This window comes from Fukomys damarensis, unplaced genomic scaffold (assembly GCF_012274545.1).
Source record: "Fukomys damarensis isolate Sample0158 unplaced genomic scaffold, DMR_v1.0_HiC HiC_scaffold_21, whole genome shotgun sequence".
In the NCBI taxonomy this organism is placed as follows: domain Eukaryota; kingdom Metazoa; phylum Chordata; class Mammalia; order Rodentia; family Bathyergidae; genus Fukomys; species Fukomys damarensis.
This window is the reverse complement of record NW_022900933.1, coordinates 11,787,824-11,797,662: the sequence shown is the minus strand read 5'-3', so window position 1 is coordinate 11,797,662 and position 9,839 is coordinate 11,787,824. Positions and strand designations below refer to the sequence as shown.

The 9,839-nt window shown below is 47.2% G+C and overlaps 1 protein-coding gene and 1 long non-coding RNA gene across 4 annotated transcripts in view; one reads left to right on the top strand and one right to left on the bottom strand.

Annotated features, from left to right (window-relative positions):
• LOC104877051 overlaps positions 1 to 5,080 on the top strand; it is an 8,301-nt gene extending 3,221 nt beyond the window's left edge. Inside the window, exons 1-3 of one of the 2 annotated variants that reach the window (XR_004518373.1) lie at positions 243 to 2,295; positions 3,019 to 3,132; positions 4,409 to 5,080. This is a non-coding gene — a long non-coding RNA (uncharacterized LOC104877051). Of the gene's footprint in view, positions 1 to 242; positions 2,296 to 3,018; positions 3,133 to 4,408 lie in introns of those variants that run through there. The other variant, XR_784496.2, reaches the window with a different exon arrangement.
• Rad51b (RAD51 paralog B) overlaps positions 1 to 9,839 on the bottom strand; it is a 756,475-nt gene that overhangs the window by 39,634 nt on the left and 707,002 nt on the right. The window lies entirely within an intron of this gene.

Genomic DNA, 9,839 nt, shown 5'->3' with positions numbered 1-9,839 from the left:
CGGAGCGTTTCCAACCCGGGCGCGGGTCTCGGTGGGTGGGTGTTAACCCTTCCCTGCCTGCTCCCCGCTGCGCGCTGAAAGAGGAGCTGGTTTAGTCTGCTGAGCACGACGTTTTTAATTGAAAAAAGAAATAATAATTTTCCACGTTAGTGTAGGAATCATAGATCATTAAAATAAAATGATATACCAATTGGGAACCCAGGTTTTAAATGTCCAAGAATAATAGGATCGGTGGGTGGGTGTTAACCCTTCCCTGCCTGCTCCCCGCTGCGCGCTGAAAGAGGAGCTGGTTTAGTCTGCTGAGCACGACGTTTTTAATTGAAAAAAGAAATAATAATTTTCCACGTTAGTGTAGGAATCATAGATCATTAAAATAAAATGATATACCAATTGGGAACCCAGGTTTTAAATGTCCAAGAATAATAGGACACGTGGGCCTTGTAAAAAGCAAGTCATTTGGAAAAGACTCCTTCTTTGGACCCGAGAAGTGAAACCAGTTTGAAAGGATGGGCCTCTTCTGTCTTGTTTATGCTGGGTGACCGACCCTTTCGGTTTTTCCTGGATTTGGAAGATACGTTGGTTTATTGTCAAGGTCCTGGCTTTTGTTTTGGTTTGTGAGCTGGATGGCGTTTATTTATTTTTAAAAAATAACCAAATGCCTAAATACAAGTGACGTGTTTATGGTACAGGGATTGTGTCACAAACCAAGAAATAGAATTAATCCAATCTTATATGGATGTACACTCATGAGAGCAAGAGAGAATACAGTGTAAGTAATAAATACATTTTATTGTTTTGGGGGAAGGAGATTGAAGGGGTCTCTCAAGAAGGGTAGACTGGAACTTGGGGATGAGATGTGAGAGTATTTCATTCTGCCTTATACTTAAAAAGATTTGCCTGCCAATGTAAAAGTAGGAAGTGACAGGCAGAGGCTGGGGGAAGCCAACTGCAGGCTTAGAAGTGAGTGCTTGTGCTTGAATTATCTAGGTGGATGGGAAAGGCGGTCTGGAAAAATCAGATGATTCTAGAGCTTTCTGCACGAAGCTCTAGGGTGCGGGTCCAGCCTGGTTAGAGGCACAGCTCTTTCAAGCAAGTCAAGGGGGTGGAAGGGATCAAAAGGGGCATCTCTGACTTGCAGGCTAGGATACTGTGCATTAGTCCACCCTGTCTGTCTGAGTACCCATATTTGAGGAATTTATAGCTCTTTCTTTTTCCTTCATAGCTCCACTACCAGGTGGTGGTCACCAGTGGTCACCAGAAAGTGAAGAGATTTTTTTTTCCTGGTGGTGGGGATTGAACCTAGGGCCTTGAGCATGTTGAACGTGTGCTTTATCACTGAGGCCTAGCAAAGGGATTTTTATGTGAGATCATCTTGGCAAGAAGCTCCTTTATCATCCTTAACCTCCAGGTCTCCAGGGCAACTGCTGCTGGGATGTCAGTGACACCAGATACTGTCCCTTAAAGGCTGGGCTGCAGCAAGGGCAGATAAACAATTTTGTAGTAATAGTCACGTAGCAAGCTTATTCTCAAATGTGGGCTGGTTAGAATGATGTAAGTGTTTTTTTCCACTCTCTTCCACTTCTGGTTCCAGAATTCTGGGCCTAGGACATAGTCTAAGAATGTACATTGGGGCAAGAATGGTGCAGGAACGCTGCAGGGTAGGACTCAAGGGGATTGCCTTCTAGGCTTAGGGAAAAAGTTTTTCTTCTTGGCTTCCCTAGTCCATACCACAGCTCAGCTCAGTTCCCGCCCCTCTTCTCCCTCCCCCTTCCTCTCCTCTCTTCCTTGCAGCTCTGTAAAGTGGTCTTATTATGTAAGTTGTGGTAGACACTGGCCCTTGCCTCCTCAATTGTAGGTGCTAGCTCTCACAATAACAACAAAATGTATTTATTACTTATATTTTCTTCCTCACTGTCATGCATGTATATCCACAGAAAATTGGATTAATTCTAATTAATGCTACCCATAGTTAATCTTTTGACCACAAGAATACAGTGAGGATGACATCCAGAGACTTCTAAGCCTTGGTTCTACCTGGGTCTCTTAGAGCCTTCAATCCTGGAACATTCCCTCGAGAACCAGCCACTGCCCTAGGAGAAGACCAAGCACAGAGAGGGGCCAGAAGTAGGTACTGCAGTCAAGACCCTACTGAGCTCCCAGCCAGCTTCCGGACCACTGCCAGCCTGTCTTGGTTGGCGAGGTTATAGAATCTTCAATGACTCCAGCCCTAGCCATCATTTCAGTGCAATAACAAGAGATCCTGAGAGAGAACTGGCTAGCTGGATCCTGTTGGAGGTGTGAACCATATAATGGTCATTGTTATGGTTTGTGTCTAAATAGATGTCCTCCCAAAGCCTTATGTGGTCGGTCATAGGTGGGGCTTTTCAGAGGTGGCTGGATCTAGAGTGTGTGGTACTAGGGTTGATTCATGGTACAATGCTAGAATTAAGGGAGCGTGATTACTAAATTAGGCTACTGATTGGGTTGGCATCTGCCCCAGGCCAGGTAGCCTAGATAGAATATAAAAAGGGCAGAAAGAAGCTGCTGTTGTCACTAGTAGTTTGCTACTTTCTGCCTGCTGCCTACCATGAACTGTTTCTCCTCTTTGATGTCCCTCTGCCATGCCACCCTGCCTTGGATCCAGCCAACTATGGACTAAAACCTCTACATACTGTGAGCCAAAATAAACCTTTCCTCCTTTAACTTTGTGTGCCAGGTATTTTGTTTCAGCAACACGAAAAGTAACTAAGGCAGTAATAATTGGGCTAAGTCACTGAGTTTCATGGCAGTCTGTTATGTAGTAAAAGTTTAAGTGCACAAGGATGAAATGCAAGATGGTGAGTGGAAAGAGCATCTTCTGAGGTCTTAGCCACTTTGGAGAACTCAGTTATTTCTCAGCCTTTCTGCCCCTGCCTCCCCAGCCCCATCCTCATTTAGGAGCTCTGCCCATCGTGTGGCCTCATGCAAACCTTGTGTGGTCACTAACTGCTCTGTGTACATTGTCTCCTCCATTCAAAGGTGGATTCCTGTTGGGGAGAGACTGTCTTCCATTTCTCCACTCTTCAGCAGATTTGTCAAGCTGTTCTAGTGGACTGCCTTGGGGACTAACAGCCAGAGGAGCATCCAAGGCCTGTAAGTGACTTGGCTTCTCATCTGTGATGTTGGGTACCTGCTCTTATATGGCTGCTGCTTTTGGACCCACCCAGGAGCCAGCCACATCATGGAGGAATCTGAACCTCCTTCACACTGTGGCCACTCAGGGAAGATCCAAGTCTAGGGGTGGGTATTCATCTCCTGTTTAGATTTACTACCTTGAGGCAGCCCCAGGAATGAAGGACATTCAAACTTTGGGATAGAAGAAGCCCCTACACAGGTGTGAGCCCCAAGAACCATTCATGGAGCTCCCAGGACCAGCCAAGAGCCCATCCCACAAAGGTACTCCATGTGTCCATGACATCCCTCCATGGCCTATTGATGAAATTGTGTGCTTAAGCCATCCTGGGGTGAGAAGTGGAGACCCAGGTCCACTTAGGTAGAACTTGGTGCCTGTCAAGAGCCCTGTGCGCCCAGTGTGCACTCAGAGTGTAGGATGGGACTGCAGGAGGAATCCTTCATTCCTTCAGTCAACACTTGTGTGAGCCCAACCTGGCCCTAGGCTGTGGGGACACAGCTTAGAAGAAGGCTCAGTCCCTGCTGTTAGGTAAAACACTTAGAATCTACTACAAATCTGTAGGGCAAGTGGGGTGACAGTGGAGTGGGGGAGCTGTGGTTTTCCTTCCACATTACTTCTGACACTGCCTGCTGACATCATTAGAGACCTGGAAATCTCTATAGTGTGCGGCGGGAAGGAGTGTGCGCACCAGTCACAGGATCTGAGTTTGAGTCTAACTCCAACCCTTATTGGCTCTTACATATACCCTCTTGTCCTCTGTCTTCTTATCAGTAACAATATAAACAACAGTAGGACTTAGGGTCATATGTCACGTTACCAAAAAACAGAGTGAATAGTTACTTTTTTTTTCTTGAATGTATTACAATAAAGGACATTCCCATCAACCCCTCTCAAAGTACTTCCGCTCGCTTTGAACACACTTATCCCACCATTCCTGCCCCTTGCTGAAGCAGCTCTGAGAGTCCTAGTTCCTGAGAAGACCATCAGGAGCCATCAGACCGGGTCTGATCTTGACCCTACCCAGGGCTGCTCCGTTGTGCTAGGAGTTTCACATAGCCCACAGCCTCAGCTCCTTCTCCAAAACTTCAGGTGAACTTTGGCTTCCCTCTGGCCGCTCATGGGTGATTGGATGGCACAGAAGGCAGAGAGAACTTGGGGCTAGGAGGGAAGGGAACTGAGGCGAAGTGTCTCCGGAGCCTCTGGAAGCACTTCTCTTCCATTCTTGCCCCATTGCAGATCCTGGCCCTTGGAGTCCCCAGCAGCATCACCTGTGTGCAGAGCTGTGATCTGCAGGCCCTGCTTCCTCCCTTGACTTCCCCTGAGGCATAGCTGCTTCTCGACCTTGAAGAGCTCTGGGCAGAAGTGGTGACACCCAAGATGTCCTGCTCGCATGTGTTTCTCAGAGAGGGCTGCTGCCTCAAGTATAAGTCTGCCTCGCCTTTGCTCAGTATCCCCAGTGTCAGCAGTCTGCACCAAGGACCCTGGCACTTTCCCCCAAGCCATCAGCATGAGGTGGAATCACATCCACATCTGACAGCACCGGGCCATTCCAACAACCATTCCGACAGCCCTGAGAGCTACTCATTAAGGGTCAGAATGTGTGCTCTGCTGGGATGCCTGGGGCTCTCCAGGGAGGGTCACTTTCTCGAGAAAATGTCCACTTTACCCCATCTTTCAGGGGCCCACTTCCTGACCAACAGGCTCAAGGTAAGTGACCCTCTGGCACTGAGTCTGGGCGGGCCTCCAAACCTCTGCTGTTTCCAACACAGAAGGGTCATACGGATTGTAAATCTTGACTTTCCTTAAAGTAGTTTAACAGAAAGAAGACATTGGATCCTTCCTTAGGACATCTTGGTAGTTGGATTTTCACTGTCATCCAAACTCAGGACACAGAAAAATAAAGCATTAAGCCCTACTGGTCTGACTGGTTTATCCATCATATTCTATTACCTTCTAAGAAGTCTGCCTTATTAGCATATCTGATCAGTGCAGGTAGACCTGGTTAGAATGTTTAAGTGGTAGCAAGGGAATAATTGTTGGGGTTTTTTTTCCTCCCCAGATGTAATTCTTTGGGCTCTCCACCCAGGGTCACTACTATCCCATATGGTGCCTATGTACAAATCTTTAAAAGGCTCCCCTTCCTCTCTGTTGATACAGCCACACCTGGGCACAGCTTGGCTAACAGAGGCCCCATTTGCTCACCAGGCGAGTTGGATTTGTACAGTAAACAGACTGCACAGCTACATATGGTGTGCCGCCACCCAATGTTACGAGCCCTTGTTTCTCATGTTGGAGAGGTGCTTGTTAGAGAAGAGGAAGAGGATCTTTGTTGATGTACATAATAGACAGGTTCTTGGAGGCCCAGGTGTGACACCTTAGTGCGGGCATGCACTGAAGTCTGGGAGAGTTTCAGGATGCTACCATAGGCCTCATGTTTCCTGGGAGGTGGAACGGCTGCTCAGTCTGTCCACATTCCTGCCCAGAAACCTGAATTTGCTCATTTGTGTGCTTTATGAAAATTTCTAAGAACCTGTCACCCTCTTCTGAGAAAGAGAGAGGAGGTCCATGGTGTGACTGTCCTCCCACCTCTCCTGGAGCTTTGGTTTGTGGTCAGGACCTCTGGGCACAGAGAGTTTTAATCCATCTTTGCTTTCAGGTCTAAATCCAATCACCTGTCGGGCTGGGCTTCCCTGCTTTGATGGGTCCATTTACAGAGCTCTTTGTGGTGTGGTCTTAGGGGTTGGAGTGGTAGGTTTAGAAGACCCCTGCAGGATCATCTTTCCCCTGCTGCAACCCAGCATAAGTACCTCTAAAACCAAAGGAATAGCACACTGCAGGTCTAAAACATAATTATACCTCAGGGGGAATCATGGCATCAAATCAGCCCAAGTTAGGTATTTTGTAAATGGATATATTATTAGACCCACCATCAAATCCTATAAACAATCAAGGGCTATTAGAAAGTGTAGAGATATTTATTCATTCTTCATTCATTTCACAAGCTTACTAAGTACCTACCACATGCCAACCCTGTGCTCAGCTCTGGGTAAAGGAGCAAATGAGAAAAAGACCTTCTTGCTTCAGTTAAAATATCATTTCCTCCAAAAGTTCTGCCCCAGCCTCACTTGCAGACTTGGGGCTCCCTGTGTGTGCTGCCTTTCGGGAAACTGCATCCACTTTGTTGGATCTACTCCATCTAACCCTAAGGGCTTAGTTTCAGGAGCTGAGGGGCCATGTCTATGTTAAGCAGGCAACCAACACCATTTCCGTGGCACACCGTGTCCGCAGATGATGTGTAGGTAGAATCAGTTCATTGGCCAAGTGGACTGGAAGTTAGAATGGGTGTCCTTCTGGGGATATCCTTGTGTTTATGAAACCTGGCTCCTGTGCAGGCTCAAATTCCACGTGGAAAGTCTTCTGCTCCTGTGAAGGTTGGGATGAGATGATTGCCAAGATCCCTTAGCCTAAAGCCAGAGATTCTAGGCTAGATGGGGCCTGGAGATTGGTGTGGTTGAGGGGTAACTGGAGCACAGGTGTAACCGGGTTAGGCCAGGCCTGATTTTAATTCAAGAAAGAAAGATGTAACAAGGAGCCCTCTGTGGGCCTCCACCCCATGCCACGTGACCACAAGTAGGTCTGCCAGATGGAGGTGATGTGGGAACAGGAGTAGTGTGGTAGTTGCGTGGCTTATCTCTTCCATTTCAGAGCTCTGGGTCCAGTTACACTCATTGTCACAGTGCGCAGAACCCATGTCACCAGTGAGAAGGAGAGTAGCTTGGGCCCTGGTTGCTGACAGCACTGTTTTGTTCTTGCTGGGCCAAAAACTTCTGGCTCTATTGCTTTGTTTCTTTTCTTTGTTTCTTTTTTATTGCTTTTTGGTATTGAGGATCGAACTCAGGTCCTTGGGCTTGCAAGGGAGACAGCGGCACCACTGAGCTAAATTCCCGGCCCTATTGCTTTGTTTCTAATGGCAACAGAAGGAAAGCTTGTGTTTTCTGCTTGGGGACCTTATTTTTTTCTCCTGGAGGGTGACCTATAACCAGATCAGGGCCAGGTGTGGTGGTGCACGCCTGTAATCCCAGCACTTGGGTGGCTGAGACAGGAGGATCGCTGTGAGTTTGAGGCCAGCCTGAACTACATAGTGAGACCTTATCTCAAAAAAAAAAAAAAAAAAAAAAAAAAAGAAAGAAAGAAAACCAGATCAGGGTTGTAGCCTGGAGGTTTGATGCCTGTAGGGTCCCAGTGAGGCCTTAACAGAGATCTGGTGCCAATATGGGGAAAGGAGGCCATCTGAGCTCTGCCCCGGGAGGTGATATGGGCTCCCAGAGTGGAGAGCTGTCGGCTCTTCTGGGGTTGGGCTCTGCTGCCTTCTTTAGTTCTGAATGGCTGCAGCTATGCATGGCAGCCACTCTGCATAAGCCCATAAGTAGGACTCGAAGAGGAAAGGTGAGAAAAAAGAGTAGGAACCTAAGAGAAAGGAGTGAGAGAATAGCTAAAGAAGAAAGGTGGTTGTGGAGGAAGTCAGTGACACCATCAGCAGCCTCAGGCATTACTTGGGGACGTGAAGCCAGAGTGGGATGACCCAGCAGGCTTGGGTGAGAGCAGTTCTCACTGGCAAGGAGCGGTGCCTTCCCACTGACACGGAGCTACCATCTTGGGCAGATGGATGAGTGGATGGAGGAATAAACACATTGAGACAAAGAACAACGGGGGGGATTTACCGGGGACCAAGTGAGTAAAATGAGGAAGAAAGAAAGTGTGAGAGAAACATGAGAGAATCCAGTGATGAGGTGTATCCATTTCAGGCACGGATGGCCCACTACAAAGATGACGGTAAAGAGTGCTTCAGAGGGCCTTATTCCCCTCCTCCCAATCTCCTGATGTAATCCTAAACAAACATAAGGTAAGTGAGAAATAGAGCGTTTCCATAGTAAACAGCTTGACAAAAAGTCCCCAAGCTCCCATATCTGCCAGGTCTCCATCTCCATTTCTTCCTTTAAGAAACTCCTGAGCTAGGTGTGATGGCTCACAACCTGTGATTCCACTGAGGCAGGAGGATTGCAAGTTCAAGGCCAGCCCAGGGCAGTTTAACAAGACCCCGTCTCAAAATAAAATAAAAAATAAAAATAAAAAGGAGTGCGGATGTAGCTCAGTTAGTGCAAAGGCCCTGGGCTCAACTTCCAGTACTGGAAACAGACAAACAAAGACAAAAAAACCTCTAGAACAGCTTCTGTTCACCCACAAGGCCTGCGTCTGCTTTTTCCAAATCCCACCCGAGTATATTCAGACTGTGGACAGACAAGTGAAGACTTGAAACATAATTAGAAGGGGTAGGGAAAATAAGCTGTAGACTGAGAATAAGAAGAGTTAAAAGAGCTTTAAATATTTCAGTTGCTCTACTTAGGGACTTGGGGTATTGATTACTCTAACAATCACAAATCATTGTGGGGATCCTCTCTTCTAGCCCTTCAGTAAAAAATGTTAAGTACAGGCTTTTCCTCAGGGAAGACTCAGAGGGAATAGTTCACAGGAGTCAGGGCCAAAGGTTAGGAGTCAAAGGGTTACACCTTGCAAGTCTTGAATCAACAGCTCAGAGGTGAGCAGCCCTCTTCTTTCATGAAAGGTCCTCAGAAAGCAGAGGGACACAGTGACTCAGGTCACAATGGCTCCCCGTGGTGAGATGGTCAGATGTGAGGTCGAGCAGAGTCTGGAGAGAAGGGTGCCCTTCTTAGGTCCCCACATCTCAGGGACCTGCTGACTCACTGGGGAAATCCCTGGACTACTGGTGGACTCAGTCCAGCCACCATGCGGTTGTTAGCAGGTAAGTCTGGGTTGTCGAATTGTCCACAATAACAGGGAAATACTGGTCTTTCCTCTAAAAAGGAGGCAACATTGTATTCAAGCTTACACAAGAGAGAGACAAGGAGGTCTGGTTTCCAGAAAAGCATCAGTTTTACCCAAAATTTTAGGAGGAGTTAGGAGGTAGAGGGAGAGAGCAAATGGACCCAGGAAAGTGGCCCTGGAGGCTTGGCACTGATGTGGGAAAGGGAAAGGAGTATTATACCTGGGGTGTGGGTCAAGTAAGCTTCTAGGAAAAACCATCAGCCCCAGAGGGTAAATAGCTTGCCTGTCACAAGCCTCCAAGGGGCTGCTCTGATCAAAGGGAAGACACAAAAGTACAGAGGCAGAAATAAGCTCCTCAGGAAGGTGAGCAATTTAATGGGTTTTCACACAGGTGTGGGAGACCATCTCATCATCCCTTTCTCAGGACAGGGGTCTGGACACGCGTCTGCGTGGTTAGTGTCTGCCTTTAGAGTCTTTATGTGTCTTTCAGAGTAGACTGTAGAGAACCCTTTGGCTTTTCCATTTGTGGATCCTTCTACCATCTCTCTGGTTTCCACTTCTAAATCTGCTTCAGCCTGGGGAAGCTACTGTGCTCAACTCTGATGTCTTCCCTTCTTGCCTCTGGGCTAGACTTTAAATAAAACTTTTAAACACTTGTGACTTTTCCCTCTTTATTGTTTAAAGTTTCTTCTTTACTCATGTTGTTGATCTCTGTTTCTAATTAAAACATAATAGGGGCCTGGAATTTAGCTCAGTGGTTTTGCTGCCTGCCTCACAAGCACAAGGTCCTGAGTTCAATCCCCGGGTACCAAAAAAAAAAAAA